Genomic DNA, 18,005 nt, shown 5'->3' with positions numbered 1-18,005 from the left:
TTTGGCTGGGTACATGTCACTCTCCCTTTTTACTGTAAAGAATGGTATAATATCACCCTGTTCTCAAGGGAGGTTATACTTAGAATTTTTTTTACTTTTGCTAAGGGCTATTTCTATCATTAATCTTCTATGGGGGAGTATACGGATCTTTGCCTAGTTGTGGGCCACTGCTCATCTAGATCTGGTAAAGTTTAACTACTAATCTTTCTTTGTTTCGATACGTCAACATGTACCTGGGAGGCCTCAATCTTTGCATTCTTTCTTTGAGGGGCAGGTCATAACATGACTTCTTTTGTCCGTCTATGTTGACCCACCTTCCCCACTTTCATAATGTAACTTTCAAATATGCTCCTGTGTAAGAGAGAGGGAGTGCTTCTGACTCTCCATTCCCACCAGGCACTGCCAAAGCACTATTAATCAATTGTGACAGTATAATTTTTTGTAACAATAACGGGGGAAGAATGGATAGTCCCATTCTCCTTCCTGCCCAGCTTCCTTGAAGTCTGAATGCAGGTCCAGAGGAGATGACCGTGTCAGGCTCCCTGGCGTTCTTGGGGCACCACAACCAAAAAAAAAAAAAGAATTTCATCACCATGGAAAGGAAGATAGGTCCCTCCATGTTGTTACCTTATAACAACACTCATCCTTGAGAAGTTCCATACCCTGACTTTACATACAGGTAAATGATATATGGGTGGTGGAGAGGGGTGGAGGTGCTGCCAGCCTTTATATTAAATTTCAGCACTGCATTTGGACGTACTAAAAAAGATGTCATTTCCAGACAGGAGCTGTCACTAGGAAGGCACCAACCAAGAACCCCCTCTACATGAACCAGAAGAGCAAAAAGAAGTGTGATACATACCATTATAGTTTATGAATCAGTATGTTGATATTGTCAAACTGGATCAAGAAATGAACTATCAATACAAAACAATAAAAAAAGCAGACATTAATTTACTTGTGGACAGGAAGGAAAACTATACTCAAGATTAGTACTGGTCACAAGCCCTTTCTCTAGAGAAGTGATAAAAAAATCCTAAAACACACACACATACACACATACACACATTTCACAGAGGTGGTACCATAAATGGCACAGCTGAGAAACTTGAGACTAACCAGACACACATCCTTTCTCCTTCAATTATGAGAGATTTATTTTGTCATCAAATAATGGCTGAAGTAAGGGGCACCAGGTATAGAGGTAATTAAGCCTTGCAAAAATACTAAAATGGAGGCAAAGGTGGCTAGAAGGGACAATTTTAATTCAAACTATATAAAGCATAACTGGAATGCAGCCCATCCCAAAATGACTGGAAACAACTGGACCTTTGTGATTTAATAGTTAAAGGGCAATAATACAGTGGATTTACATGGTAAGCAAAATCTTTTTTTTTTTTACTTCCAGGGTTTTAACTGGGGCTTGGTGCTTGCTCTGCGAATCCACTACTCCTGGTGGCCATTTTTTCCATTTTATTGTGTAGGACAGAGAAACTGAGAGGGGAGAGTGAAGTAGAGAGGGAGAAAGACACCTACAGACCTGCTTCACCACTTGTGGAGAGACCCCCCCCCCCAGGTGAGGAATCAGAGCTAGAACCTGGATCCTTCCTTGGGTCCTTGTGCTTCGTACTATGTGCGCTTAACTTGCTGCACCACCACTTGGCTCCTAACAAAATCTTAAAGACAATTAAACAATTTGTTTCAGTTCCCTAAATTTCACATGTGAGTTAAGCCATCTGGTAGAAATATTTCATTTTTTTTGTATTTAATAATTTCAGGCCTAGTATCCAGGGATTCGATTACTTTGTGTTAATTTGGTGTATAGTTCTGATTTTATTTTCCTTTATAATTAATTTTTCTTTTCTTTCTTTCAACTTATCTTTCTTCCTCTCTATTACCCCTTCCCTCAATTTATGGATGTCTCTATTCAATAAATAAATAAAGATAATTTTTTAAAAATATAGATAGGTAGACAGGCAATTATCTGCCAGCCATGACATCATCTCTCCAGACAGTAATTAGGATTCACCTGCATATCAGATTTCAGGCTCAGACAAAAACAAACAAAGAACACTAGTATAGCCACAGGCCCTTTGGAATGTAACTAAAATATGCCTACTAGCTATTTACAAAATGGAGACCCTCCAACTCTCACTATTCCAGCCTTTAGATTCATGTTTGGTCAACAATTTGTTGTTTTTTTTTATGTTAACTCTCTTTTCAACCACTAGAAGCTAGCATGATGCTGACCAGACTTCCTTGAACAGACAGCCCCACCTGTCCTGGAGCTCCACTTACCCAGAGTCCTTCTCCACTAGGGAGAGACAGACTGGGATTATGGATCGGTCAACAATCATATGTTCAGCAGGGAAGCAATTACAGAAGCCAGACCTTCACCTTCTGCATCCCACAATGACCTTGTGTCCATACCCCAAAAGGATAAAGAATAGAAAAGCTATCAGGGGAGGGCGTGGGATACAGAGTTCTGGTGGTGGGAATTGTGTGGAGTTGCACCCCTCCTATCCTATGATTTGGTCAAAGATTCCTTTTCATAAACAAAATTTTTTTTAAAAAAGGAAAGAAATAATAGTCAACCCACACCTGTAACCTTGGGAGAACTACTGTAATTACCAATGGAGGAAATGGGAACATTTAACTCTGGTGGTAGGGACAGTGTGGAATTGTATCCCTGTTATCTTGTAATTTTGTAAAACATTATTAAATCTAATTAAAAATAAAAGCAGTAAAATGCGAGGCCACATTGTGTCATACCTGGGCGAGTACACATGTTACCATGCACAAGGACCCAGCTTTAAACCCCATGGTGGCAAAATTTTTAAAAATTGCTAGCTGATGCCAACCAGACTTCCCTGGACAGACAACCCCATCAATGTGTCCGGGAGCTCCGACTCCCCAGAGCCCCCAGTGAGAGGCAGGCTGGGAGTATGGATCAACCTGTCAACTCCCATGTCAAGTGGGGAAGCAATTACAGAATTCAGACCTTCCACCTTCTGCACCCCATAATGACCTTGGGTCCATACTCGCAGGGAGTTAAAGAATAGGAAAGCTATCAAGGGAGCAGATGGTACTGGTGGTGGGAATTGTGTGGAGTTGTACCCCGCTTATCATATGTTTTTGTCAGTGTTTCCTTTTTATAAATTAAAAAATAAAAATAAAGTATAAAAAACTTTGTCCTGGTAGTTATGACAGCACCTGGCACTGTGAAGACAGTTCTTTTGTTGAATTAAACAAAACTGGTGTGAATCAAATCCATGCATGGGGAGTGGATTTGATCAAACCAAATGTGGTGCCAAAATTAAAATGTGGTACATTGTTAAAAGGTTATCAAAGTAGCTTAAAATTAATAATAGATTGGTTAGACAGTTGTCCTGAAAAAGAGCTTTTCTTTTCCAAATGGAGGTGCACTAAGAAGTCACTATTTACTTATTGAGAGCTGACGCTAGTGCTTCACAAATGCACACTATGCCACACAATGGATTATGTGGGGGTTTTTTTTGTTTGTTTTTCACAGAACTGCTCAGCCCTGGTGATGGTGCTGGGAATTGAACCCAGGATCCTTTATGTCTCAGGCATGGAAATCTATTTGGATACCCATTATGCTATTTCCTCAGCTCCAGATTATGTTCATATTGGCTCAAAGAGAACTCTTATTCACCTGTCCTCTAGCCACATGTGCAGATACTTCAGTGCTATTACTTGTATGCACTAAGGAGAATGTTGTAGACCAGGTCTCTTCTCCCTGTCCACACACTCATACAACCACTCTGTGGGGTTTCACTCAATTTCCTCTGCTTCCAGCAGTTCCCTGAAGTACCCATCTCCTTTAGCCCTGAAGCGCTAATAGAACCATTTAGATTGTTTTATTGAGGTAAGTCTACATTGAAACTGAACGTGGCTCAGTGGGTAGATCCTCAGGCCTTGGCTTTGAGCCCGAGCATCACATGGGGGTACCAAGGACAGCACTAAGGGGAACTCCATGGATGAAGTAGCCATGCTTTTATATCTATCCATCCATCATCTATCTCCTTCTTGTTATATTTATATATTTATTGTTGTAGTTATTATTGATGTCAGAGAGAAATGGAGAGAGGAGTGAAAGACAGAGAGGGGGAGAGAAAGACAGACACCTGCAGACCTGCTTCACCACCTGTGAAGCGACTCCCCTGCAGGTGGGGAGCCGTGGACTTGAACCAGGATCCTTATGCCAGTCCTTGCGCTTTGCACCATGTACGCTTAACCTGCTGCGCTACCGCCCAACTCCCCATCATCTATCTTCTTCGATCAACCTGTCAACTACCTAACCTGCCATCTATCTATCCTCTGCTTACCAATTGGTCTATCATCTATGTATCTATCATTTCTCTATTATTTATAATCTGCCTCTTATCACTCATCTGTCATCTATCTACCTTTCTATCATCTACCATTTATTTTTTTCCTCAGACCTGTGTCTGCTACCTGTCATTTATCTATTATATCTATTATATGATAGAGAGATTCCACCTGCTATCTATTGATTTATCATCTATCTACCTATAATTTGTCTATCATTTTCTACCTAAGAATCTAGAATGTACACTGGGTTGGAAGACAGTAGCCGAGAACTAGACACAGACACATTCCCCCAGCCCTGTACTACAAAAAAAAAAAATCTCTCTACTGCTAAGATATGTTCTTTCTGGTCAAGTCTTCCAAGCTGGCCAAGTTTTCCAAGAGGTCTTTATCCTTCCAAGAGGCTCTCCTTCCGCTCTGTACCACCCTCCACAGGCTTGCTCTCCACCCTGATTTTCAGGGCCCCTGAGGCCCAAACACTTCATAATCCAATTCATACCTGCTGCTATTTCTTCCACAATGGGTAAATAATCCCAGGAGGAAACTACCCTTGATGGAAAATGTGGGAAGAGAGCAACAGCCAGCACTGCCAATGTAATTTCTAAACCTCAGGATTCACAGTTATTGGAAATGATTTTCAGCCTGAAGCCACCAGTCAGGACCTGTATTGTGCTCAGGCCTTTTCCCTCTCTACACTCCACCCTCCTCCTTCACAACTTAGACACAAAAGCAAATGCTAGGGGAAAGGCAAGGTGTGGAAACAAATCTATTGAGCTCAGCAGCTGAGAAGGTGGCGTTTATCTATGCCCCCACCCCCTGCTTCCCAACACATAGACTCTGTTTGAAGGTTGGAGGTGCCCTAGCATGCAAGGGGAGAACACTTTGTTCCCAGGAGTGGGGCCCAGCTGGTCCTTTCAGAACCTTGAACCCATTGGCCCCTACTGTAATGAGCATAACCTCTGTTCCCTTGAGTGTCAGGGACGTGACACCCTTCCAGAATGGTGAAAGAAAATGGCTTCCCTGTGGAGAATGGGATTCTCAGCTGGACAAACACAGTCTCTTTCTCATGTGTTTGTAGTGTTTCCCATGGATGTAACTGGTGAGTAAGCACAGCTATTCAATACCATCTAGGGGTCTCTCCAGCTGTTTGTTCCTTCTATTTTTGTTGTTGTTGTTTTTAACATTTTGCGTTGACGATTTAATAATGCTTGACAAGATTATAAGATTATCCTGTAGAGGTAATGTTCCACACCACACCCACCACTAAAGTTCTGTGATTTCCACTCCTCATTGTATTTTTTTCTTTTTGACAGAGACAGAATTAAATTAAGAGAGAAGGAAGAGACAGGGAGGAAGAAAGAAAGATACCTCCAGAAATTCTTCACTTCTTATGTAGCTTCCCCCCATAGGTGGGGTCTGGGACTTGAATCAGGATCATAGCACAAGGTGATATATGTTCTTTACCAGGTAAGTCCCCACCTGGTTCCTAAGCTGAGTTTTCAAAGGGTCAGTGTGAAATACTGTCTATTTCTCCAATGTAAGTAATATCCAGAGGTTGGCACTGAACGTTTAATGAGTTTAGCTGGGTTTTATTTTCTCTCTCTCTCTCTCTCTCACACACACACACACACACACACACACACACACACAATGTACACTTTTAATGTCAGGCTCCAAAAAATCAAGAACAGGTGACTGTCCCCTGGGCCTTCTCTGTCTCATTGATAATTCGCTTGCACCTCTATCTTTAACTCTGTTAGATAGACCTCCCTGCTCCCACCCATGATATGTCAGGACCTCAGCTCACCCTAACTTTAACTATTTCAAAATCAGCCAGGTTATATCATCTGAGAGGCAGATGTTCACTCAGAGCCACACCTAGGTTCTCCCCTTTCCCTCTTCCAGTGCCCAGCTCAGCTCCCAGAAAACCATTCAGTTCCTGCCCAGTGGCAGATTACAGTGTCTCCTTAGGCCCTGAGCTATCACAGTTGCTACAGCTGGAGAAACTGTGCTGCTTCTGCTTGTCTTGTGTCTGAGCATCCTGCATTTTCTTTCCTGTTGGACATCTCTTTCTCCCCATCTTCCTCTCCTTTATCCTCCTCTTTCTTCTCTTCCTCCTCCTTTTATTTTTCTTATTTTTAAAGTTAGAGAGAGTAAGAGAACATACTGAAACTTCAATGTGGTGAGGGCTGGGCTTGAACCTGGGTCATACATGTGGCAAAGCAGCACACTATTCAAGTCAGTTATTCACCAGCCCTGGACACTCTTTTTTTTAATATTTATTTTATTTATTCCCTTTTTGTTGCCCTTGTTGTTTTATTGTTGTAGTTATTATTGTTGTTGTCATTGTTGGATAGGACAGAGAGAAATGGAGAGAGGAGGGGAAGACAGAGAGGAGGAGAGAAAGACAGACACCTGCAGACCTGCTTCACCGCCTGTGAAGAGACTCCCCTGCAGGTGGGGAGCCGGGGTTCGAACTGGGATCCTTTTGCCGGTCCTTGTGCTTTGCGCCACCTGCGCTTAACCCGCTGTGCTACAGACCGACTCCTGCCCTGGACACTCTTATGAAGCCCAGCTCTGGTATTGGGGGATGAAGAGACCTTAGATCTTAGCTCTAACACTTCTCTCAACAGGCTTCTTCCTGACCTGTCCTCCTGTCCTTGGCATAACAAGCCTGTTTCTTTGTTTACTTATTTATTTATTCATTTTTATTGGGGGTACTAATGGTTTACAGTAAATACAGTTCTTGGTATATGTGTAAAAATTACCAGTTTTCTGTATGGAATCACACCTACTCTTGTTACTACTTCCAGATGTCTTCCTTTTTGCCTGTTTTCTTTCTAGATCTTGATGGAATTGTGTTTCAGAGCCCTCTGGTCATCTTCCTCTAACATTTCTCCCCCTCTAGGAGTGTGAATCAAAACTCTTTTTGGTGTGCAGAAGATGGGCATTCTGGCTTCTATAACTGCTTCTCTGCTGAACATAGACATTGGCAGCTTGACACATACCCTCCAGCCTGTTTCTATCTTTTCCTACTGGGGTAGGGCTCTGGAAAGGTGAGGTTCTGGGAAGCATTTGTGAGGTACTCTGCCCAGGGAAGTCAGGATGGAATAACATTAGCATCTGCAACTTGGTATCTGAAAGGCAGTTAAGCTATAAAGTAGGACAAAAATCTTAAATAAATAGGAACCAGAAAGTAGGAATAGAGCAGATGAGAATAGGGATCTTAGGTTGGTAAGAAGCTAGGAAATCTATTTTAAGTATGTTTTTAGCAACCCATGATTTTAATTTTTTAAAATTTTTCAGTGCCCGAACTGCTCCTGGAGGCCATTTTTCCCATTTTGTTGCCCTTGTGTGTTGCTGTTATTGCTATTACTGCCATTGCTGCTGCTGCTGTTGCTGTTCTGGTTGTAGGACAAGACAGGGAGAAATTGACAGAGGAGGGGAAGACAGAAAGAGGGAGCGAAAGACAGACACCTGCAGACCTGTTATTAGGAAACCACTGACTAAGCCTGACTGCAAACCAAGACAGACATTTACAAAATAATGATGTTCAAAAAGATTCAAGCACAAAAAAATAGCCATTGTGACCATTTATACATGTAAAGACACAGGAACACAGAGAGAGAGAGAGAGAGAGAGAGAGAGAGAGAGACCTCAGGAGAGCTGAGGGGTTCTCCCCCACAAGCTGGAGTGCCAAAAGTGACCCTGTTGCTTGGGTGAGAAATATAGAGATGCTGGGAGCTGGTCTCCTTTTGAAGGGTCCAAGGGAGGGGGTAGTATTGAGCAATATCTTAAGTGAAGCAAAGGGCACAAATTATACATCACAGCTTTATCTAAACAGTACATTCTAATCTCTGTCTAAGGCATCAGTCTAACTCAGCAGAGCAGGTATACATAAGCAAAAATGAGCTGATAAAGCTGAGTGGGCATTTCAAAAATTCAAACTGTCACATAAACACCTATTTTGCAGCATAATTTCTGAAAAGTTCTAACAAGTCATCTGTGGCTGCCCATATGACTCAGGTGTTCCTGGGGTAGAGGTCAGCTTTCTTCTTAATATTTACTGTCATTTACTTGTAAAGCAAGTCTCTAAGATGGAGGAACTCTCAAAATAGGAAGCTCTTGCTCTCACTTCTTCACTGCCTGTGAAGCCACCCCCCTGCTGATGGGGACCTGGGAACTTGAACCAGGATCCTTATGTTTTGTGCCATGTGCATTTAACCTGCTGTGCTACTGCCCAGCCCCTGAAGTTAATAATTTTTTCTTGAACTTGATAGTTAACATTGAGGTGGACTAAGAATATTGTATGGGAAGATGTAGTTAGAGTTGAGAATAGAACTAGAAAGCTGAACCTGACTCTCCTGGGCAAACAATATCACCAGTGTACCCTGGAACCCCACCTCCCCAGAGACCTGCCCCACAAGGTAAAGAAACAGGCTGGGAGTATGGATAGACCTGCCAACACCCATGTTCAGCAGAGAAGCAACTACAGAAGCCCAATCTTCTACCTTCTGTATCCCATAATAATCCTGGGTCCATGGTCCCAGAGAGATAAAGAACAGGAACACTTCCAGTGGAGGGGATGGGATATGAAACTCTGGTAATGGGAAATGTGTGGAATTTTACCCCTCTTAATACTATGGTTTTGTCAGTATTTTCTATTTTTTATTTTATAAATCAATTAAATTTAAAAAATAAATTACTCCACATAGAATTTTAATCACATTACCCTAAAAAAAAAACTAGATTAGGGCAGAGAGTAGCTCCCAAACTTGAAGAAAATATATAAATACAATTAACTATTTACCCCATGGATCTGATTCAGGGTCCAAGAACAGTTTTTATTATTTATTTTTTTATTTATTTTATTATTTTTATTTTATTATTTTTATTATCACATCTCTTCCCTTCATAGAGCTCACATCTTCCTCTTAGGGAAGATGGACCAACTCAGATTCCAGAACAACCTTGCACCATCTTCCAAACCTCGTTCCTCCCTTCTTAGCTCCTTCTTCCAATCTGTCCTGCAAGCACTCTGTATTAAAGATCCTTTTTTTCTGGAGGAAAGGTATTTTTATTCTCTACTTACTACTACTACTACTATTATTATTGTTGTTATTTTAATTAACCAGAGCACAGCTCAGCTCTGACTTATGGTAGTGCTATGGATTAAATCTGGGACTCTGGAGCCTCCGGCATGAAAGTCTTTTTGCACAACCATTATACTGCCTCTCCCCTCCCCTCACCCCCCCAAAAAAAACCTGGTTTTAATATACACCTATCATCAGAAGTAACAATACTCATGGTTTCCTTCATGTGTCTCCAAGGTTGTGTGCAAGTAAGCCATGAACCCAGCATGATTTAAGTATCCTGAGCACCCTGTGACATGAAGCCATCTGCCCACTCAGCGCACAGGGTGGACCATGAGGAGAAGCTGTGTAATTCAAGACAAGGTGGTGGCACAGCTAGTAGAATGCACCCATTATCATGTGTGAGGACCGAGGTTCAAGTACTTGGTCTCCACCTGCTGGGAGGAAGCTTCACAAGCCTTGCTTGCAAGTGTCTCTCCTCTATGTTTTCTCTCTGAGAATTCCCAGTGGGATGGAGGAATCCTCTTTTTTGAGTAAGAAAACTACCTTTCATGAATAGAAAGTAACGAGAACACTTGGCAGCCCTCTGTCAAAATCCTCTTGTGCTTGGCATCACACATGAAGGTACTGCTGAGCTAGTGTTTGGGAATTCGCTCAAGCAACAAGGGAACCACACAGCCTTGGACTCCTGAGGGAAACATGTGCTCCAGCAAAACAAAACGCTAGTCAGGAAAGAAACATGGCCAAGCTGGACTCAGCTGCATTCGGTCCAGTCTCCGTCCCCTTCTGCCCCTAAAGAGACTGGTCTGCCAAGTGAAAACTCATAACTGACTTTGATGACTTTCGCTGACTTCAGTTCAAAGCTGAAGATGTGGATTAATTTATTCCCCCAAAGACACAATGACCCCCAAACACCCACAATATACCTCACTTAAGTGGAATGATGTGTAGTCATTTACCCTCTTTTCTGGACTAATTAACAGGTCCTCCATTTCTTTGCCATAGATGATGCTGAGAGTATAGTGGGGAGGAGGCTGGAGAGCAGCTAGAATTGAGTAAGAAGGAGAGCTGAGGTCTGGGAAGAAGGCATAATAGTGATGCAAAAAGACTTTCATGTCTGAGGTTCCAAAGTCCCAGATTCAATCCCCAGTACCACCATAAGATATAGCTGAGCAGTGCTCTGGTCTTTCTGTATCTTTCTCTTTGTATCTCCCTCTCATTAAGATAAGAAATAACATTCTTGCCTTTAGGTTCATGAGTTCTACTTTATACCTTAACTCTTTTTAGCCACCAGGTTCCAGACACTACCATGATGCCAACCAGACTTCTCTGAACAGACAACAATGTGTCCTGGATCCCCGCCTCCCCAGAGTTCTGCGCCATTTGTGAGAGAGAAACAGGCTAGGAAACCAATGTCCATGTCATGAAGCAGGGAAGCAATTACAGAAGCCAGAACTTCCACCTTCTGTATCCCACAATGATCCTGGGTCCATACTCCCAGAGGGATAAAGAATAGGAAAGCCTTCTAGGAAGAGGGTGGGATAAGAAGCTCTGGTGATGAGAATTGTAACCCTCTAATCCTATGGTCTTGTCAATATTTCCATTCTATAAATAAAATTTTTTTTAAAAGGAAAGAATTTATAAAGAGGGAGAGCTGACAAGCAGATAATACATTCAGCTCTGGGACATCCAGCAGCTCAGAATCAAACTCCACTCTGTGGTAAAGAATATATATTTTTTAAGATTTTATTTATTTATAGGAAAGATAGGAGAGCGAAAGAACCAGATATTCCTCTGGCACATGTGCTGCTGGGGATCAAACTTGGGACCTCATGCTTGGCAGTCCAAAGCTTTATCACTGCACCACCTCCAGGACCACCGTGATCAAGAATTTGAGCTATGGCAAAGGAGACCACCTAATTAGATGGCACACAGAATGAGATTGTCAGATTCTTGAGCTTCCTGTCTGGCTTCCTTGCTAGGTAGTCTATTTATACTAAGATTATGATGAGTGCTAGTATCGAGTTTGGAGGTGATTGGTCTTGGTAATACTGCTTGATGATGCTGACTATGAAGAAGGCTAATTGAGTATAAGAGATCTAGATCAGAGTTTGTCTCTTTGATGTGTATGACTCCCACTGGAACCCCATTCAAAATTTCATACCAAGGGTGGAGTCTCTTGACTTGGTTGTTATTCAGGAAGCTTGAAGCAGGTAAGTGAAACCCCCGCATGTCCCTTCCTTGGATGTTCTCACCTTGGACCCTTACCACACAGCCTACTTGGGGACCTACCAGCCAATTTGCAATGAGCCTCACTAAGTCATAAGACCAGTTCATAGTGCATCCCAACAGCCAAAACACATTCAAGGGCCAGATATCATCAGCCTTGGTAGCACATTAAAGATAAGCATGCACAGGGATGGATGGTGGTGCACCTGGTTGAATACACACATTACAATGTGCAAGGATCCAGATTTGAGCCCCCAGTCCCCACCTGCATCAGAGGGGAAGTTTCACAAATAGTGGTCTATCTTCCTCCCCCCTCTCACTTTCTCTCTGTCTCCATACAGAAACAAGGAAGGAAAGAAAAGGAAGGAAAATGGAATGACTCTTTATTCTTACACCTTTGGCAGCCATGAGGGAACAATGGAGAGTTTCTGTGTTCTAAAACAACTCAAGCAACTAAGAACTTGGATTTTAGGCTATTTGAAAAGCAGAGCAAGAAAGACCAAATCCAGACTTATCAGTGGATGTATGCAACCCTGGTTTATCCATCACACAGCTTGTTTCTTTCTTGGAGCAAATAGAAACAGCAATACTGGGGCCAATTGGTGACAGATCTGGTTGAGCGCACATATTACCAAGTTCAAGATTAAAGCAGGCCTGCTTTCACAAGGTCTGCTATTACTGTTGACCCTTCTCCCTTCTGCAACTCTGTCTCTCATGTGCCAGGGTCCTGGCCAGGGACTTCCCCCAAATCAGCCTTGCCCACAGTTTCATGGCCTGGGTTAAGGAGGCTATTTCTGTCAAGAAGTCTGTCCTGTGGCTGGGAATTGAGAAGACAGAGAAACTGCATGTTTGGCAAAGACTTTGTTTAGACCACTCTTTGGCCTTCAGCGTTATTTGCTTTTAAATTAAACACATCCTGGTGTTCTGAGCTGGCTCCACATGGGACTTGGGCTCCTCCCCAGATATGGTGGGCTTTTGCCAAACAGCAACATGGAGCTTCATGTGGACATCACAGAAGCCAGCTGAGTCACATCAGATAGCTTCCTTCTTCTGTGGGAACAATGTCCCAGAAAACAAAGCCCAGCACCAGGGTTACAGCAGGCTATATCCTTCTTCCCTTGAACTCTGTGAATGAGGCAGAACATGAAGGTCACATGTTGATAGGAATACAGGACACATTCTCTATGACATCCTTCAGCATGTGAACATGCATACTCATGAGAGAACCAGAGCATCACTGTGATACAGATCAAACTCAAGAGCTCACAAATGAAAATACAACATTTTAGCTACTGTGCCACCTCCTGGGCCTTCATTGCTAATAAACTTTAAAATGCATTTATTAATTTTACCAGTGAAAGGCCAGAGCACTGCTAAGCTGAAACCACCAGCTACCATGTCCTGTGCTCTAGTACTGAGCTATCTCCCCAGCCCTTTCGATTTTAGAGTCTCAGGCTCTCAGTCAGGAGCTCTGGAGTCAAGCTGCAGGTTGATGAGGAGGATGAACTCCAGGGGTGTGGGTCAAGTGGAAACAGGGACAAGGAGAAAAGTATGACTTCTTGGGTCCCTGGGTCTCTGTGTCTGCCTCTGAATCATCCAGTGCTACCTTTCCCTCAGGGCTCTTTGGTCACAGTCTGCAGCCACCTGGCCTTAGTGAGGTTCCAGTGTGAGGAATACCAAGGAGCAGGTGGGAAGCCCAGGAAGTTGCCTCTTTTCATGCCTATAGCCTCACCACTTCATCTGCCAGATGACAGGACTCATCTGGATATGCAGTCAATAAAAGCAGAGGCAGTTAAGCCATGAGGAGGGAAGCTGGCTAAATTGCTCACTGGAACAAGTGTGTGGTCCAGGTTCAAACTCAGCCCCTATTGCACTGGAGAAAGTTTAGATGTAGTGACCTCTTTCCTCTTCCTGTTCATTTTTCTCTCTGAAAAAGTTAGCCTGGACTGGCAAAGCCCCAGTGATAACAAAAACAAACAAATCACAAAAGAAAGAGGAAAAGTAGGAAGAGGTGGAAATAAAATGGTCTGGAAGGTAGCACAACAAATAAATAAGGCATCAGACTCTTAAGACTGAGGTACTGAATTCAATCCCTGGCATCACCTGTGCCACAGAGTGATGCTCTGGTCCTCTCCTGCCTCCATAAATAAATAAATAAATAAATAAGTAGACAAATGTGATTTTTTTTTTTTGTCCGTGTTCTCTTCTTGATAAGCAGTGTCTCTGGCAAGTGGTCAAGTTTCAGATTACTTCTCTACACTGACAGGGAAGAAATCAGCCAAGGGACACCAGCAAAGACCCCTTCCCTCTGTGACTTTTTTTTTCCATGAGAGTTATCGCTGGCTCTGTGTCCGCATTATTCCATTGCTCCTGAAGCCTTTTTTTTTTTTTAAATATTTATTTAATTTATTCCCTTTTGTTGCCTTTGTTGCTTTATTGTTGCAGTTATTGTTGTTGTTGTTGGATAGGACAGAGAGAAATGGAGAGAGGAGGGGAAGACAGAGAGGAGGAGAGAAAGATAGACACCTGCAGACTTGCTTCACCGCCTGTGAAGCGACTCCCCTGCAGGTGGGGAGCCGGGGTTCGAACCGGGATCCTTATGCCGGTCCTTGTGTTTTGCGCCACCTGCGCTTAACCCGCTGCGCTACAGCCCGACTCCCCTGAAGCCTTTTTTTTTTTAATAGAGGGTGAGAGAGACAGAGAAAACGGGATACCGCAGATTACTCTACTCCTGAAGTTCCTCTCCCTACAGACACTCCAGTGTGGTGACTGGGGACTCTACTCTGGGTCCCTGGCTGTGGCAAAGTGTTTGCCCTACCTCCTTCTCCAGGGTAACAAAGTTATGCATAAGAAGCCACAGAAGCCAGAAAGCCATGGATACAACCTGACAGAAGATTCCAGACAGTGCCCTTACAACACATGGCATCACAACACAGCTCTGGGAAAACAGAGCTACAGGGCATTTCAGGGCTGAGTCTGCACATTTACAAGGTCTGGCCTGGGTCTGTCACACCCTGCCCCAGCTCCCAAGGAGTGACTCAGAATCTTGGCCCATGTTGCAGTGACTCATAGAGCTGAAATTCCAAGGGAAAAGACCCTTTTTAAAATTAGCCTGGAGACAGCTGCTGGCTATTTCTTCAGGCTATTTTCAATGGTGTTTCCTCTAAGAGGGCCCTGATAGTTGGTTGCATGCTGCCTGGTCTTATGTCTCCTTGAGCTCCTGGTTTCTCTCTGAGCTCCCTCCTTCAGAAAAACCATGCAAGGTCAAGGACTCCCAGCCCCTGGCATTCACTCTTCCATCAGGGACCTTGTGGCCCCAAGAGGACCCAGAGGAGCCTGAGGGCAGGACTGGCCAGCCATCCCATGGTAGCAGTTCCTGTGACCTCAAGGCACGTTCTGTGCTTTGAACTAACATGGCCATGTCCAAGAGAAACATGGATGGAATGAATTTCTCCACTGTTCCCGGCTCTGTGCACACTGAGCCTACTTCTCCCTTTGCACTGACACTGAAGTAGGGTTTGTTCTTCTCAGAGTCCTTGTCCTTCCTTGGGAACATGCTGTCTTGAGAGCTATCTCTTCTTTCTGTCTCTTCCTTTCTCAAATAAACAATAAAAATGAAACCTGAAAGAGCACTCAGTAGTGGCACCTAGCATGCATAAGACCATGCAGCCTCATTATTCATCCATTCATTCATTCCCTTATTCATTCATTTTTTGGCCACCAGGTTGTTGCAGGAACTTGGTGCCTGCACAATGACTTCACTACTTTCTGCAGTCACCCTCCCCCTTTGTTTCCTTTCTTTGGAGCCTCAGGCATGAGAGTCTCTTTGTGTAACTATTATGCTATCTACTCCTGCCCTTCTTTCTTTTTTTTATAGAGGTTGAGAGACAGAGAGATAGAGAGGGTGACTGAGACAACTGGAAGGAGAGATACCTGCCATACTACTTCACCACTCTCAAAGCTGTTTCTGCTGTAGAAGGGAACCAGGGGCTTGAACCTGGGCTCTCAAGCATGGCTAGTTTGTGAATGTCACCGCCCAGCCCCTGGAACCTCATGTGAAGAAAAAGTTGTGCAGGTTTTCTCAGAGTAGCTGAGATTCCTCAGTGTAGTTCTGGTCACTCCAGCTGTACTGAGGATGTATTGGATGGCCTCACTCTGACAACCATTTGACATTAAGCCCCCCCACCCACCCACAGAGCAGAAAACATCACCTCTGCAGCATCAGAACAACACAGCCCCAACCAGCTGCCACTTCCTTCCAGATGTGGCCCTAGGCCTTATAGAAAAGACTGGTGACTCACCAGCAAGCTCCCACACTACCATGTATCAGCAGGGGAGCCCCAGGGGCCAGACCTCCAAGTTTAAGCTCTGAATTCCTTGTCTTGCCTTCAGGGAGCCTCCTCCCTGGAGGAGGATCCAGGCAGCACAGCTAGTCTAGACACCAAATCCTTCATCCCAGAGCAGAGCAGAGCAGAGTCCCCAGCTTCCTGAGCTGGCTGCAGATTCAAAAGTGCTTCTGCAATACCTTCCCCCCACTCCTCAATACACACACATGACAGATTCCTCTGTCACCTTGACTCCATACTGCCCAGAGTCTCTCAACACTTGAACAGCTGGTGACTGTGGCCACAGAGTCAATCAGAGGAATGTCCACACAGACCTTGGGGTTCATGACACGATTCCCCTTCACTCATAGGTTGGGAGGGAGGTAAGGCTCGCTGGACCCCAGATTGTGGGGATCAGCAGAGAGACACTGTGTCACTGTGTGCTGAGGGGAAAGTCTGGGTCCTGAGAGGTTAAGGTCTCTTCTACAAGAAGGAAAGTGAGGGTGAGGGGAGTGCTCACTTCCTCCCCCAGTCAAAGGTGTGTCTCATTCCCTCCTCCATAAACTGAGGAAGGCACATGCCTCATGGCTGTTTGTATTGAGCACTCTTTCTCTGGGATTGAGTAGGCAATGCCTTGTAGCCAGGGAGACAGCTCAGGTGGAGGGTGCAGGCTTTCCCTACCTGAGGCTCCTTGTTTTACCACTGGCTCACTGTGCTTCTCTATTTCTCTTAAGACTCTCTTGATCACATAAGACATAAACAAACAAACAAACATAAAGGTATGCAGCCCTGCTGCAGCAGAGGAACTGGCCAAAGCAATGGCGCATCAGACTTGCAAGCCTGAGGTTCCCAGTCTTATCCCCAGCTTGTTTCTTCCTCATGTGAAATGCTCTCTGTATCTCTGCTTTTCTCTCTCTTTCTCCTATGGTAATGACTAGAATAGCAGTCTGGGAGGCGAATAAAGCATTGGGTTCTCAAGCATGAGGTCCTGAATTCAATCCCTGGCAGCACATGTACAAGAGTGATGTTTGGTTCTTTCTCTCCTCTTTTCTCATGAATAAATAAATAAATTCTAAAAAAAAAAAATAGAATATAAATCTTCTTTTATGTCATTTTTTTTTCCACTAGGGTAATGCTTGCATGTGTAAGGCCCTGGGTTTGAGCCTTGGTATATATACATACACATATACATAGAGCTTGGATTCTGGTTGCTCTTTCTCTCTTTTTCAAGATTTATTCATTTATTTCAGAGCTACACAGAGACAGAGAGACAGAAGAGAGCACCTTATTTGAAAAATAAGCCACTAGGAGATGTAGAGTCACTGTACAGGCTCTGAGCCCCAGTGATAACCTTAGTGGTAAGAGAGAGACAGAGAGAGGCCAGAACATCACTGTAGTAGGATGTCCAACTCAAGGCCTCATGAATGTCTGTCATGAACTCTACCTGATGAATCACCTACCTGGCCTTTCTGTTACTTTCAATTTGGAATGTTCTAGAGCCATGGAAGTGGCTCAGTTGTGGAGTATCTTCCTTATGTGTATGATATCAAGGGTTTCATCCCTGGTACCATATAAGATGGTGAACTGGTACTGAAATCTTTCAACAAATTTTATATCCACTGTTATAAGTTTCTGAAAGGTACATACCAATGTCTTTCTTTGTCTACTTAGGAACCTAATACACACACACACACATAAATACACACATATTTTGGTCTCCAGGGTTATCACTGGAGCTCGGTGCCTGCACTACAAATTCACGGCTCCTGGCAGCCATCTTTTTCTTCCATTGTTGTTGCTGTTATTGTTGTTGTTGGTTAGGTCAAAAAGAAATTGACAGAGGAGGGGAAGACAGAGGGGGAAGACACTAATGAAGCGACCCCCACCACCACCATAGGTGGGAAGCAATAGGCTTGAACCAGAATCCTTGAGGAACCTAATAATTTCAAAGCAATTTCTTTTGGCTTTGTTTAAAAAAAAAAATCACTTTTTGATTTTTCCCCCT

The 18,005-nt window shown here is 43.6% G+C and overlaps 1 pseudogene; it reads right to left on the bottom strand.

The window, feature by feature from the left end:
• The window catches only part of LOC132533701 (NADP-dependent malic enzyme, mitochondrial-like), a 62,609-nt pseudogene extending 46,262 nt beyond the window's left edge, over positions 1–16,347 (bottom strand).
• Between the last annotated feature and the right edge of the window lie 1,658 nt (positions 16,348–18,005).

The sequence above is a fragment of the Erinaceus europaeus genome, chromosome 17, assembly GCF_950295315.1.
Source record: "Erinaceus europaeus chromosome 17, mEriEur2.1, whole genome shotgun sequence".
NCBI classification, from domain to species: domain Eukaryota; kingdom Metazoa; phylum Chordata; class Mammalia; order Eulipotyphla; family Erinaceidae; genus Erinaceus; species Erinaceus europaeus.
This window is presented reverse-complemented; position numbering and strand designations above follow the sequence as displayed.